Here is a 16,456-nt window from a genome sequence, read left to right on the forward strand (position 1 = left end):
TTTCTTATTAAACTTTATTAAAAAAATTAAATGAATGTATGATTTTCATAATAATTCCCAAGCCGGAGCGCAATTTTTAATTTTTCCACGAGACGGTAGTCTTGAGGATTAAACGAACCGAAGCTGCGCTCCGATGCGTTCCGGTCCATTTCGACCGCTGAGCGCACGTAAGCTGACTTTTTTAGCAATTCAAAGCTTTCTATGAACAGTGCAACTAACTAAACGATGCACGCATCTAAAAGACGCCCATATCCTAGAAATGGGAAAACTGGGCGCCAGGACAATTGGGCGCCGCACAGTCAAATGAAATAAATAGACATTCGTCACGATTTTATACAGAAAGTAGACGAGGAATTTTAATCAGTTTCTATGTACTACTTAGTAGTTTTTATTCATATTGCTGTTAACATACTTAATGTTTTTATTATTGCGAATAGAGAATTGTCATGTCTGAGGCTTTATATGAAAATAAAAGAACTCTCTTCTCGTTGGAACTTAGGCTTATGCACAAATAAATCATTAATTAAAACAAATAAGTAAAGTACCTATTGTTACGTTCCCAAATGGTCTCCATTTGGGGATGTCTCTGGGAATCTGGAGAGGCTCAAATCGATACCAAATCGACAAATAGTAAGGGTTGATTACGAAAATAAATAATAATAGAGCCGGCAATGCTGTAAATCACGGCCGTTTAAAAATATCGGCAACGTCGCAATTGTCGCCGTTTTTCGACAACGCTTCTCGTTGAAAGCGAAACACAAGATGGCGGGTAATACGCGCCAGACGGTCAAACAGTAAACATCGTTAACTCGCGCTTAATAAATAAATTTTACCTAACTGTGAAAAAATGTAACCATTAGTATATATTAAGCCAAATAAACCTCGTCGTTTTCACCACAATTCCGGTGTGTTATTTGTCCACCTCTAAGTCCTGAATCCAGACGAAAATCCATACGAAGAAACAAAGTGACAGCGTGTTTTCACAATCCGAAAATGGAGGGAAATGAGACTATTATAACAAACGTTTATTAATTTTTAAATTTCATTTGATTGCTTGGCGCCCAGTTGTCCCAGCGCCGAGTCGTCCTAGACCCCACACCCTGATGTTCAATTCCTGTATCATTAACTTATGTGTTTTCGACACGATATCATCTGCAGTTTTGTCAACATCTTATTTTAAAAAACACCCACAATCTTCACTTCTTTGACACGTCTATTAATACCCAGGCTTCCATTCCATAAAAGCAAATAGAAAGTACTAAACATCACGGACTTTCCATGCAGGATGTGTCAAGCAAGCATATGGCTGATTTGACTACGATTGTCGAATTATATAAGTATGCTTTTTTGATTAATTTGTAATCGATAACGTGATACTGTCTATAATATAGACACATCTATTAGTCTAGTCATTATTTTTAATAAGCAAATGAACGTATATAATTACACCGTTTAAGCAACAAGTGTCCTGCTGTTGTAGTGATCTATGTAGATCTATGTCAAGGTTCGAATGCCATTCGCAGCATCTTTCTTGACATGTGCGCAAGTTAGATAAAGATTAATGAACAGTGTTTAATGAATGAGTGACTATCGATTCACTAAAACACTACACCAGCGATGCCTTTTAAAATGTTATCAATGCAAGCATTACTAACATAGTTCTAATGAAAATAGTTATCAATGTCGCGATTCTATGGGCTAGAGACTGACAAGTTTTTAAATTGTTTAAAATTTGGTGGAGGGTTGAGTTAGACTGTTAAGATCTGATATAAATAGTGCACACTAATCGCTGTCAGTCATACGCATGGCCCCCACAAGGGGGGGCTGACAGGGCTCTAGCCTAGGGGCCCGGGCTTAGGAAGGGCCCAGCGTGACGAGTCGACCGATAAGTGAGATAAACACAGACCACAAATTTGGTCTAATAGTAAAAAAAGTCGCCGTAAGTCGTAAAAAATTGTAGTACGATGAATATTAATAATTAAAACATTTGATTGTACGATGCAATTTTGAACTGTGTGCCGATACTCGACAACTCCATAATTCAAATGGATGTACATATTAAAAATACAAAAAATCGCTACTGTAGCGCGTCGCACTGCCTTTACCTTTACCGATAGGTAGGGGGGCCCGCCAAACATCCTAGCCCGGGGGCACGCTTCAGGATGTGGGGTCCATGGTCATAAGCATTATTTTGTTTTCATCGAGCCAAGACTACAATTTACCAGTGGCGAAGACTCCATACTAGGTGATTATTTAAAGCTTACCTTCTTAAGAAAAATAATTTGTATTTTCATATTGATGTATTTATATAATCACAAATAATAATATTTTCAATATGCCCAAAGACTATCGTATAACTGTCATAATTTTACGATCTTTTCCCATATTTCAATAAGCACCATCTATGGCATATCTCAAAAGTTTAAAAAAATAAAACACACCACGTTTCGCTTCACATATTGTATAGGATTATTTTGGCGTGAATCGTCGGGTTTTTCAATATGAAGTTTTTTTCTCATAATTTCAACATGTCTGGCGTCCCGCATACAAATCTACAAGTTGTTTCGTTAGCGCTTGCATCGCTAGAGCACATTTATTCAAAATAATTAATAAGATAATTTAAAAAATAAATTCTATGTGATTCAATCCCATAAATATGTATTGATTGTTGTTAAAAATATAAAATAATTTATCTCGTGATTTTTATTTATCTATTAGTTCACTCATCAGACAATTTATATATATGATATTGTACCTACCTGTACCTGTGTTTTAAATATAGAAGTATTTTAAAATGTCTAGTTTTTCGGGTTAAATTATAAATTGTTATGGAACATAATATATACCTACACAACAATGGATATTTTCAAAGATGATAGGTAATATATTTTGAGCGTATGTTACGTTTATAAATGTTTATGAAAATACATAAGTAATTCAAACCAATTGCTTATTTTTATAAACTAATTTTAACCAACCAATTAGGCTTTTTGAAATTTCATCGATTTAGCGTACCTATTCATCAGTAATATTGGGGCATCTTCTTATTTTCCGTAAATATATCTGACAAGCATCGTTACTCCCACAGCCTACCTCTTTCAAACAGTCACCCTTCGCAAATGCAATTTACAGATGGTGTTGGTTTGAATCTAATATATGGCTCATTATGATTGATATTACCACGCACTTTATGAGTGGAAAATTGAACAGCATAATGCAAGTGTTTGCAATTTAAAATTTGCTATTATATTTCGTAACAATATACCAATAAAATATTTAAGACAATGCAACAAAATCACATGCATAAAACGAAGCAATTTCGAAAATGTAAAATTCAAATCCGAAAGACCTCACGTAGTTATATTAATGGTTGACGTCTAAAAAATAATTCACTGTGAAATTTATCAATTAATTACAAAACCTGGATGCCCGGGGCTCAATTCGGTTTTCCACGCGACATTAATAACAACAAAACACTACCTTCAAATTGAATTTAAAAAAATATATAGAAACACAATATGTACTAGGAAAAAAAAATATGTCAGCGAACAGGTAAATTTATTACCACTTCATTTAATACTGAATCCGACACAAAAATAAATCATTCAAACTTAACGTTTGTTTATTGCGTAATAAAAAAAACGAATTTTCAGTCACCTGATATCTCACATATTATTACACTACGATACCCATTATATTTGGTGTAGTGACAGTGGTCGCGAACCAATGTCATGGCACGCCTTACAATCACTGCTGAACTTTTAATTACCACATTTAAATAACAAGTTAATTATGTCTAATGGCCAAGTACTCCAAACGCGCCAGTCGCGGTGTTAGCACTAAATGAGTTAAAGAGAAAAAAAGATACTGTTCGGTTATGAGGAATACAGCGGCAAACACATTTTGAAAATAGCCGATATACTGGATTATTTGTTAGGTGAACCTAACCTAACCTAACCTAACCCAACCCAATATAACCTTACCTAAACTAACCTAAACTAATCCAGTATATCGGGTATGTTCAAAATGTGTTTTCCGCTGTATTCCTCATAACCGAACAGAACCGAAAAAAACCATAACCAGATATCTATCTATATTGCTTTATATTCGAAAGATTGAGATGTATATTATTAATCATATTTTAATGCATGTGATTTATCGAAACATTTATATACCTATACATATATTGTATTAAAACGTTAGTGGTAGCAATCAGCAGTTCTGCTAGGCCTATCAGTCTGAGGTGGTGTAAGACGATATTCTGAAGGCCAGACTCCAGATAGACAACGCATAGGACCCCAAATTAATATTGGCAGGGACGACTTACAAATCGTAAAACTGTCTGAGGTGAATGAAAATCCATCCTGAAGGTAAAACTATGGCGCTGTTTATGCATACTTCACACTTATATTAAAATCCAACAGCATGTCGTTAGGACGCCAAGCCGTCTGCAAGACCTAGCGAGACAGACTGGCGACCTCTAGCTGGCTCTGCTAGTAATAATAAATGACAGATCACATTGTATAAAATATTATAATAGGCAAATACTTTTCAAGATTAACTCATTACGTGCGTCCAACGCAACTATTGCGTTGCCCATTAAATGGCCATTAGATATATTATATTCTTTTGACCATGTCCGATCCTAATAGGATCATATGGGCCTTAACAGAGTGGAGGTTTTTATTAACAGATTTTGTTATATTATATAACTATATATAATTAGCACATTATTTATATGTGGTACTTAATTTATTAGTAATCGCAGTGAATGAGTAAGCATTACATTTAATTTAATTACATAATTGCATAAGTCAGTCCATAAACTTTATGCGTCACATATAATATTATCGCACTAACCTCATCAGGCGGCGGGGAAGCCGCGCTGCAAACCTCTAATTTTGATCGATTTACAGTGCTTGAGACAACTGTATAGAAAGAATGCCTCATCTGATCGGAGCAATTATGGTGTCAATTTGTGCGTAAATAACCAATCAAATATAATACAATAACAAACAATTCCATTTATATCCACAGAAATGACTGCACCAAATAAGACACAAAAAAGTGGTGAAGCTAGTAGTAGTAATACTGGCAGACAGTTTCAAAATTGGTAGACCAAAATGTATGGCGTAATTGAAAAAAGTGATAAATCTATATTATTTATGCTATGTTCTGTAAGTGGTATCTAGAACATCGTCATTTTTTAAATAGTTGAAAAATAATATTTGGGAAATTTTGGCACGCGTACGTAAAGAGGTTCGCCAACCCTGCACTATGCATTACATATTATATTATTATATTATTACGAAACACTTCCAAAGTTTATTTCATATTATATATTATTATTTAATCCGTAAACGTATATATATTTTCAATTGTGACTAATTTGGGTTTATTTCTTTATTGAATATAAGAAGATTCACGCCCACTTCGAAGATAATATATAATTGAGTCAAAATTAAGGCATATAATTCAAGTTATTCTGCAATGCGACATAACCTTAAATTATAATGCCGTCTTAAATGCCACAGAAAATTAAAGGACAATTAATAATCTCGTATATGCCTGTAATAATATAATATAAATGTAATATAGTAATATGTCACAATATATCATACGTTCTATATAATATTTATGAATGCAAAACTATTCTAACTCACATTTGAAATATTTTTCTTTGAAACAGCCTACTTAAATTATCTTTTAGTTTCATAAACAAATTTATACATTATCCTTTTCATCAACAGTTCTACTAAATTATGATGTATAGGTACTGATAAACCACCACACTTCTGGTCTAGCTCAGTTTCAGTTGTTTTTGAAGGTGGGTATCATAATTTTTGGTTAGTAATTAGTAAACTGTCACTTTTATCTTTAGTATGGTTTTTAGGATTTGGGTTGGGCAGAATAACACACCGGAATTTGTTTTATAAACGGTAGGGTATATTTAAGTGGATGTTATATAATTGTTACGTTTTTTTATAATTTGTTTTACGGAGGACAAGATTTGTGCGTTTCTTGTTTGGCTGTTTTCCGAACACTGCCGCCATCTTGTCTTCTGCTTTCAACGGTTTTTTTTCAAGGCGACGTTGCAATATCTCCAACGGTCAAAATTATGGCATTGTTGCCAGCAGATATTCAACATTATTTAATTATTTTCTAACAACTCTTTTTCTTCTCCTTGCACTATCTAACCTTCCTCCCTCTCAGTCACAATAAAAGTTATTTTTCCCATTCATTCTTTATACATGGTATTACAATTTATTGGCGGTTTTTTTTCTATACATTCTACTGACATGTTTCATACATTATTGTTAGCGACAGTTGGTCACTTTTTATACTGGTTAAGTGGCGAAGCCCAATTGCATTCGTCGTCTCGCATACTTTCTTACTTATTCACACCTGGTCTTCCTGGTCAAGAAACGTCCCTCCGGGTGATCAAGGGTGCGGCTCGGTGCAGTTTATTTGACTACGAGGCAAAGGGCGTGTTCAGGCCACTCTACACCCATAAAAGGTACTCCAGGTACAAGACCCGAAGTCCGAGGTGGTGACAGTACCTACCATTATTTATATAAATAATAAATGGTAATTGTTTCAAAGTCTGTGGAAGAACCAACGTCAATACCTACTCATATTTGAAAAAGTCCTATAACTCTAAATTAGTAATGTACATCCGGCTTTTATTTAAAATTGCAAAATATGGTTAAATTACTGACGGATTTTTAAAATACATCAGATGCGTTGTTAAGATATATTTGCATGTATAGTATACTTGAGTTGGTAGCTTACAGCCGTATTCATATAGTTCCGAACCGCGCTCAACGCAGTTGGTGGTTTATCGGCCGAATAAGAAAACTATAAAAAATGCATACGTCACGAAGATGCGTACAGGAATGCGCACCAAACTTAAAATGGCGGCGACCTGCGCGATCTGTCAGTGTCACTTTAATATAATATGTCTAAAATGAGTTCATCACAATAAGCGTTTAGTAGGTTTAGTTCGTCTTCATTGAAGTTAACTGCCCGTCGTCGTTGGGCTAGAAATGGATTCATGATGGTAAAAATGCTAAAATTGTAAAAATGTATACAGATATCGAGGATCGATGGAAATGTCAATATTGTCAATGAGCCCGCGAAGCTGTATTGCCATATTATGGACATGTTTACTGGGTATACTTTATCCTTTTGTGCATTGAAGTATAAAATAAATATGATATTATAACAAATAAATTATTTAAAGTTCATGATAATTATTCATTTATAATTATTAAATTTATATGGTACCATTTGCACATTTTTACACCTATTCACAATTTCAAAATTTAAAAGTTGGTAACATTAGTCACGGCATGATGCGTATTACGTCAGCAACGTGACGTCACTATTCAACGGTCTCTATTTAGGTTTATGCATGCAAATTTACATTAAATAGCTTGAATGCAGTTTGCTGTTATATGCATACGCCAGTTAGTTAGTAAAGCATTTTCCAGGTACCTATCTCTTTTTTCATTGGCTCTACAATCCGGTGACAATCTTAACCGCTTACTTTTTAGTTATTTTAACGGTTATTTTGCAAGGAAACGTTAGCCATTCGCTCAGCACAATGATCCAACATCCTGTACAGTGTACACAAACAAACATTGGAACATAACAATTTGTGAATTCGATTCTGCCGCGATATTTGCATTCAAAATCACGTATTTAAATAATATGTAAGAGAAAAATAACAAGCCTTTCAGAATATAATATGGACATATTAGAAGTGGTGAACAATAATGCATACAATACAGACATTATTATACAGTTTTGTTCCGACATTCGATTACAATCAATTAATAATAAAAAAACATTATAATATTTAAATTACTAGTATATCAATTCTTACTATAAATGTATGTATCAAAGTACAAGTTGAAAAAAATGTATTAACAATACCTACTGTAATTTGTATTAAATTCTATGAAATAAACGCCTACGTCTTTGATAAATGCTTTTTTTGGTTTCTTCAAAGTTTATATTATAATCTACTGTGTCCTATCGGCATATCAGATGCAGATAGTAATCTAAGTAATTACTATTTTGCCACCTTGCAAGAAAACGTCAAATGATAATTTACTCTTAAACGCTATTATTGTATAAATGGTAAATATACTTAGACTACATTTTTATAGACGTAATTAATTCAGAGCGTTGGAGTGGAGCTCGGGGATCAGGAGAACGGAGCAGTGGAGCAATGGAGTATAACCCGGACCACCGAAAAGTTGTAGTGCTCCACTGCTCCGGATGTTTTATTTTATTATTAATTTTTCGTACTAAAATCCAATGAAAATATTATATTTGACACTTTGCAACACTGAAATTATTTGAAATACGGTAACACTGCCGAGTGATAAATAATGTTACTTTTTTGACAGAAGATGCAGATAATGAAAGCCGATTTGCTCTCGGCGGATTCTGTTTAATAGAATTAATAATAAACATGACGAATAATAAACCGTATTGCAAAACTACTTATTTTTTTAACATTTGTATACATAATATAATACTATATTACCAATTAAAACTTTTTACCCGGAGCGGAGCTGGAGCAAGTATTAGGTCCCGGAGAGGAGCAACTCAAAACATGGTCCACTCCAACCCTCTGGTAATGATAACATTTCTTTCAAACATACCTGGTACAAAATAATGAGCGACGATTTTCGTCCTTGGTTTTAAAAGGGGCCCCGATACAGTTCAAATCAGTCATACAATTATTAAATTATACAGACGTATAAAATATTAAAATATGCCCACGATAGACGAACTACTTCCGTTGCTTCTCGACTTCCTTAGTGATGACACCTGCAGATTTGCGAAATACACTTGCATTAAATAAATCTGTAATTTTAAATTCATCTAAATATTTTCGCCAGTCGCTCGCGGGTTTTAGAAGTTGTGTGGTGTATTTTGGTTAAGTAGATTATATCTGAATCACGGTTAAATACTGTGCGTTTGTATAATCATGCAGAAAGTGCCAATAATAACTATGTATTTTAACTATGTATTAGTAACTATGTATTTGTAAACATCAGCATCTCTACCATATTATCTTACCTTTACCTAATGTTTAAAAGTTTATATATTATGAAATATTAATATTTTAAAGAGATTAATATATCTATCTTTATTGGTAGATATTTTTTTCCCATATATTTCACGGAAGGTGGTATTCAATTGGAAACATCAAAATACTTACCGGTTTCGGTATTTTCATTCGGCATTGAAATCCCCAGTGCTTACAGCCAAAGTACCTAAACATGATACTATCTAAAAATAATAATGAAACATTTTCATTCACAATCAAATCGAATATAATATATAATTGAGTCAAACATAAGGCATATAATTCAAGCTATTTTGAAATGTGACATAGCCTTAAATTATAATGTCGCCAATACCACAAAAAATTAAAGGAAAATTAATAATCTCATATACATATATAATAATATAACATAAATGTTATATAGTAATTTGTTATATCGTAGGTTGCAATGTGAACTAATACACTACTTTGACTTCCGTTTTACACATAAAGAAAATTTATATAAAAAAGCATTCCATTTATGTTGATTTCCCTTTTATTATTTTTCTTTTTCTTTCTTCTTTACAATACTGTTTCATGTCATGTTATGAACGTCTTAAAATTATAATTTGTAATGTCCACAATATGTAAAATAAATAAATTGAATTGAATTGGAAATTTGGCATCTGCAATTGGCTGTTTTGTGTGAACTACGATAATGCATTTTTATGTGAAGATAATAAATCCAAAAATTTAAAAAAAAAAGTCGAATTATATAATAAGTAGATATGGAAGGAAATAATAGGTACATGTAATAAACTTGCGTGACAAAAAAAAATCAACGGACACCGAACAGTTATATCATTTAAATGTTTAAATTAGAATATAAACTGATATATACATCACATCCGAATAGTTCCACTTTCAAAATAGTATAATATATAATATACTGCATGCTTAAATTATAAGTATAACGACTTAATTTGCCATTAAATTGAATAAACCTACTCATGAGACGCGTTTTAGATATTATAAAAGATAAAGAAAATGCGTAGAAAATATAATATGCGTTGGTGTTTAATAAAAACTAATGGCGTTTTTACCGAGAAAGTTTACCAAATACATTTAATGGACATCGACATGTTTTTATTTAAGTCAATGCGATAAAATATAATACACAATAAAATATATTGTATATTATAAACGACATTTTTCTACAATGAACAGAACCGAGTTTGACTGCTCAAGAAGTTTATTATTGTCGTAGAGAAAACGTCAGAAAGGTAATAGATCCACCAGTATACGTTGTCCGCTGTGTGAGGGCGCCACATGCTAACATTTGACATATCGTTCGATACTTTTTATACTGTGTTGAGCTTAGTTCCAAATTCGACCACCTGACGATTTATTATGCAGCTGGATCGATGTAATGGGTAATTTCTCAGGAATTATGTGAAAACGCACGTAATCAACAGGCATTGAATCAGCTTAGAAAGGGGTTTATCCTGCGGTGGATATGGCATGGCTGATGATAATTTCCACTGAGAGTTTACAAAATTAACACTACTATTGGATAATATAGTAAAAATTGACAAACTTATTGTATTAATTGAGTTAACATTTACTTATTAGAAGAATTCCATTTGACAAGATATGAAAATATAATTAATATTAAATTCTACAGAACCTGTAGAATTTAATATTAATTATATTTTCATTTCTTACTAATTGTAACCTATCTGGCGCAAAGATCATCTATGTCCATGGACATCCACAATACTGTTTTGACTCCTCCATCATTAGCTTTATCTATCCAGTATTCCACATTGGGCCTATTTGAATCTTCTACTAGACAATGTTCGCACATATCTAGAATAGGTAGGTACTATAACCTCCCTCCTAAAGAGAGTCACCAGGCGAAGAGTTCAACTTGAGGAGGAGATTGGTGTAATTATTAAAAACACGTATTTCCGCGTAGAAACGTTATTGGTTTAAAATCATCGTCAACATTACGTACCCGAGAACATAAATTTAGGGATTACATTTTAAATGATAATATTTGAGCAGGTTATAGAGCAGATACTGGTACCCCCTACCCTTGAGGCGATAACAACCCCCTCTCAGGCTTAAATTTTTGTAGAATCAAACCAAATCATGTCACAAAAAGTAATTCCCACATCAATAACTCTGCTCCTTATAACACTAATAGGTACACCATCATATTGGAAATAGTACTTGAGAACGAATTAAAAATTATTTAGCTTACTTACCCAAGTTAATTATAAAATCAACAATTTTGTTTTTACTGCACAGTGGCGTCACGCGATGGCACTCATTACAAACGTTGCACATTTTAATTGATTAATAAATAGATGCATTACGTAAACATGGCATATAACTTTGTTATTGTTATTTAGATCGATTCTCACACACTTTCTGCACACGATAGTGAAAATAAACGATTCGATTTTTATTTAAATTGTATGATTTAATCTTAAGTAAGCACATAATAACTATTAACAGTTAACCTATTACAAGAAACTCAATATATAACAGGCGGCCGTACGTTTTAGATGTATACAATAAAAAATGAAATCAAACACCCACAATGACAGTCCACGTTTATAAACGTAGAAATACGTATTTGTATTCAGAAAAAATGGGTGGTCAACTGCTCAGTAATGATGTCTAAAAAAAGTGTTAAATTAGTACTTAATTTGTAATATTTAAACTACAATTTCAAATATTACAAATTAAGACGGTACTTCAGTGAAACGGCAAATAATTTTCAACTATAGGTGCGAAGAAATTTTGGACTCGCTGGCAATCGGAGAGCGAACGTCGAGCTGTGAACACGTCAATTTGTTTCGTGATGGAGACAGGGGTATTAATTCTTAAATCGTGTAAAGATGACTAAAAAACGTTACCCATTTACTTGAAAAAGAAAACATGTCAATGAATATATTAGTATTGTTACTAATAGAACAATAAACAGAACATTAAATGGATATTTCGTTGGGCACGCGTCATTTGCACAATCCGCGCATCGCCTAGCCACGATCTTTTTAGCCCATGCCTCAACTGAGGTATAGCCAGTGTAAAATTTAATTTATTTTATGGCGTTTTGGTGGAAATGCATTGTCAACTGGTCGACAATGCGTATATTCAATCATATACTATCCTAAACGCCAATTTTTCGAAATACGTTTTTTTACATCAATGGATTCTCGATGTCTATGACATGTCCAACATTTCTGTATAAACCTAAATGCATAGGATTATATTGAATTTAAGATAGAATTATTTTTATGCTACTTTTTAAGTATCCTAAGTGAGATTATTTGCCAATGTATTGATTTTTTTTTATAAATTTGAAAATGGAAAAAAATCCCGAAAATTAATTGATATTTGAAACACAAAAAATGTTTTTTAATATTTCGATATTACAGAACTAAAATCGAATTAAGTATAGTTTCATAATTTCTAAATTTCGCTTTCCTGCACGTTTTATGGTTTGGCGGTTAGGATAGTTTAGAATTGAAATTTTAGATTATGTCCCTTTGACGTGGATGAAATCGACCCTGACTAATATTAAAATGAATGGAACTAGTACTATATAATATTGTGTTTTATTTTAATTAATTATATTATATGAACCAAACCGATATTGAAAAAAAATGTTAAAATATACTATTAGCTCCAGGAACTGAACCATTGCTATTCCTGAGAGGGGTGCGTAAAGTTTTTAAAATAAATAAATTTATTCTTATATATTTTTAAAATAATTATAACAAAACATGAAATGCATAAAAAATATACATAATTTGAAAACATCTCATGCATATACTCACTAGAAAAAATCATTTTGCAGAAAAAATAAGACACCTGACGGGAATTGAACCTGTATCTGCTGGATTCGCGCCAGTATACATTTCCAGTTACGAGCATCCAATTAAACTACGACGATTTTTAACTAGTAGTTGTTACATGAAATGCTTATCGAATTGCGCTTAATGTTGGCTATCGGTTATAATATATAAACTTATGTATATTCAGTATATATAATAGAATGTTACATTCTCAAATCTTGTGTATTATTCGTTGAACAAAAGAAATAGTTTATTAAATACATAAACGCAAATTTAAATAATTTACATCGAATGAATGAATAACTACGACTGAATTTATCACACTAAGTATAAAAACAACACGTGGTTTAGTATCTTTAAAATTAAATAAATCTCACAAACAACAAAAACACAGTGAGACAATGAAATCGTTTTTTTTATGGAAACCTAAAAAGGGTTATAACTCTATCAAACTGTCACATTTTTTAACCTCACACACACACGAAGCTCGACATTTATTTCATGTAGAATTTAACTGGAAAATCGGTATGTTACAACGAATCATGTAATCAGATAGCTATTCGTTTGTGGTGTAATATGCTTGGAATATGGCACGGAATCCACACTACTTACGTTTAAAAAGTATTACACATTCTGGGATAATGCGCGAGCGGTGACTAAGTGAAAAATTTCAAACGCGAGGAAAATTGTGATGTCGAGAATGAAAATTTTCCACGAATAAATTGCAGCTATCAAGATGAGAGTTGATTATGCAAAGATATACGACTCAATCGCAACTTAGTCATTATTATTTCTCTTAGTAATAAAATAACAATTGAAATCTAACGTATATATGTATATAAATATTGTTACCATCATAATGATACATCGCTAAGATGTGAAAACCGATGCATTATTATGATCGTGATTAATTTGACCAAAGCAGATTTAAAATCAATTAAGTACAAAATATACCCACGGTCCCAGGTTCGAATCTTGGGTCTAACAAGTACACATTTTGTTTTTCAATTTGTGTATGAGTCAGAGTATGGACCTAATAGGTTGAGCAAGTGGCTGATATCCATTTCTCGTAAAAACAAAACCTGTCAATACAAACCTCCACCATGTGGAGGCCCATATGATCCTATTAGGATCGGACATGGTCGAAAGAAGAAAGAAGTACAATATAATCGTGTATAATAGCGCCTGTACACGTGCATGAATTTACTAGCAGCAATAGAGCGTATTTTAAACTATCGTGACAATAACTGTTTACACGTAAAAGTGATGTTATGGAATAATATTACTTATATATTGATTAATCTTGTAATTTATGAATTTATTAATAAAGGCTGCGCCAAACCATTTTATTAGCAAGTAAAGGCAGTAATATAGAGTATGTCAAAAATATAAAATATGTTGTGAGCCCTTTGTTCGGGACTTGATATCCGGGAGGCGAAGGCTGGATCGTCTGTCCGCCGGAGTTCCCATGATGATTGTCGATTTACGTAATGCCATATTATTAATTAAATATTTTATTATTAAATTGCCGTTGTCAATTATGTTAAAATAACTCATAATAAACTAAAATAGTGTCAAACGTTATAATTATTGTTAGGAGTTCATTATTGCCGCGGTAGTTGGCATGCGGCGCTCCCTCCACCTTTGCGTTGCCGTGTTGGGCTTAGGCTTCCCGATGAAGCCGTTCCCTAACAGTGCTGACTGTCTCTCCAATCTAATTCTTCAAGAGTAGGCGAGACGCGATGTCGTCATTGTATGGTACTATTTGACAGGTAGTGAAAATTGGTTAACCTCAAAATGAGTTTAATTCGTTTTTTTTTGTCGGCAGGTTCGCCACTATCGTTCTACTGCACAGGCGCAGATCGAAAATATCCCTACTATCGCATGAAAATTCAGAAGCTTCCAAACTTTTTTGCATTCATGCATTCAAGCTTGCAACTGCAGGATAATACATGTTTACCCATACATTTTCTTGTTACAGCCGCGATAATATTAATTGTCAACAGTAAATCCATGCAAAATCCGGGTAAAATTGACCAAAGCAGAGTTAAAATCAATTACATAATCGTGTATAACTTATCATATAAATGTTTAAAAATATACCTCCGGATCCCTAACCGGAAGTACCTATTTTTAAATATATACCATTCCACCTTCTCAAAACGAAATCAGGATGAGTTTTCTACCGTTCTTTCATAACACTTATTTAATAAAATATGTATGCAATTTGAACTCATTTGTCTGCATAAGTCGACATGTTTATGTTGTCTGGCTACTCTGCTAGAGCACTGGATGGGGGGAGCGAGGCAGCAAATATAACTCTGATCTCTCATTTCTTAAATTTCACCTAAAATCTAGGTGTTCGAGAAGCCAAAACAATACACATTTTTGATAACTACTAATGAAAAAATATGCCAAAACAGATACAGCCAATCTACCTCACACATTTTTTTTAAATCTACAGTAAAAACTGCATTAGCTATTTTTTATTATGAATAATTTTATTTGCATGTAGTGTTGACGGCGTATGTTGAGTATATTGTAATATATTCTGTCAGCATTCGTGCGTTGACATCGTGAGGGTTACATTATGATATTCTTCATCTAACCATCCCTTAGATTAGGTACCACTATTAATGGATACAAATCAGTCATTTATTTAAATATTTTAATACTAATACCTCAATTAATTCTACCTGTGTGATACCTACGTGAGATTTTCCACAGTGGCTGTACGTGGTAAAGTGGTAAACAAACAATGGACGCAGTCTAAATAATATAATAAGATAAGATAATAACGACAAAAAATACCATATTCAATTCGCTCTCATTGTGTAACGTTTTCATACTGTATAAATAATGATAAAGAAAATCAACAAACATTATAATATTTTGAAAACATCTATTCGATGATTTTTTTCCTTCACCTGTATGGTAAAAATATACAATTTACCAATGGTTTTCAAAGTGTTTAGTTCTACGACACACTATAACATAAATTTAGATAATCTTACGATTGAGTTATTAATAATATCATAGTTATTTTATTTGCTTGTAGAAGGAGTTTGTACGACGGTTAAAACTAGAGGATGTACCTAATTTACAATTTATTATAATAATTATGCAATTCAAATTTTACATATTTTCACATTATAGTGAACATTACAAATTATTAATTTAAGACGTTGATAATTTAGGACAACATGATATTTAGAAACAAAAAAATAATATTAAAACAGTATTATATAAAAAAAGAAATAGACTAGTAATAAGTTATTAAACAGTAGAAAAGTGTAGATACAAAAAATATATGAATTAGATAGGTACAAGGAAGTATACCGAATGAGCTAAGCTGACCTTATTTTAAGAATTTATAAAACAACGTCCACCTATTATACTCATCCTCACATAGGTGGAATATACCAACATCCGAAGTGATTTGGTTGAACAGAGTTATAACCCTCCTAATTAGCATCACCCATTGTAGGTTAGTTCTGCATCTTGGGAGAACAAACAACTGACG

General features: G+C 32.6%; 1 protein-coding gene across 7 annotated transcripts in view; it reads right to left on the bottom strand.

Moving 5' to 3' along the window:
- The window catches only part of DAAM (disheveled-associated activator of morphogenesis-like protein), a 551,406-nt gene that overhangs the window by 137,352 nt on the left and 397,598 nt on the right, over positions 1-16,456 (bottom strand). The window contains exon 1 of one of the 7 annotated variants that reach the window (XM_085949182.1): positions 13,546-13,573. The exons of 5 other annotated variants lie outside the window; for them this stretch is intronic. The gene's annotated coding sequence lies outside the window, so the exon portion shown is untranslated. Of the gene's footprint in view, positions 1-11,334; positions 11,423-13,545; positions 13,574-16,456 lie in introns of those variants that run through there. One more of the 7 variants, XM_085949181.1, reaches the window with a different exon arrangement.

This window comes from Rhyacophila brunnea, unplaced genomic scaffold (assembly GCF_057557595.1).
Source record: "Rhyacophila brunnea isolate RB1 unplaced genomic scaffold, BYU_Rbru_1.0 scaffold_21, whole genome shotgun sequence".
Classification (NCBI taxonomy): domain Eukaryota; kingdom Metazoa; phylum Arthropoda; class Insecta; order Trichoptera; family Rhyacophilidae; genus Rhyacophila; species Rhyacophila brunnea.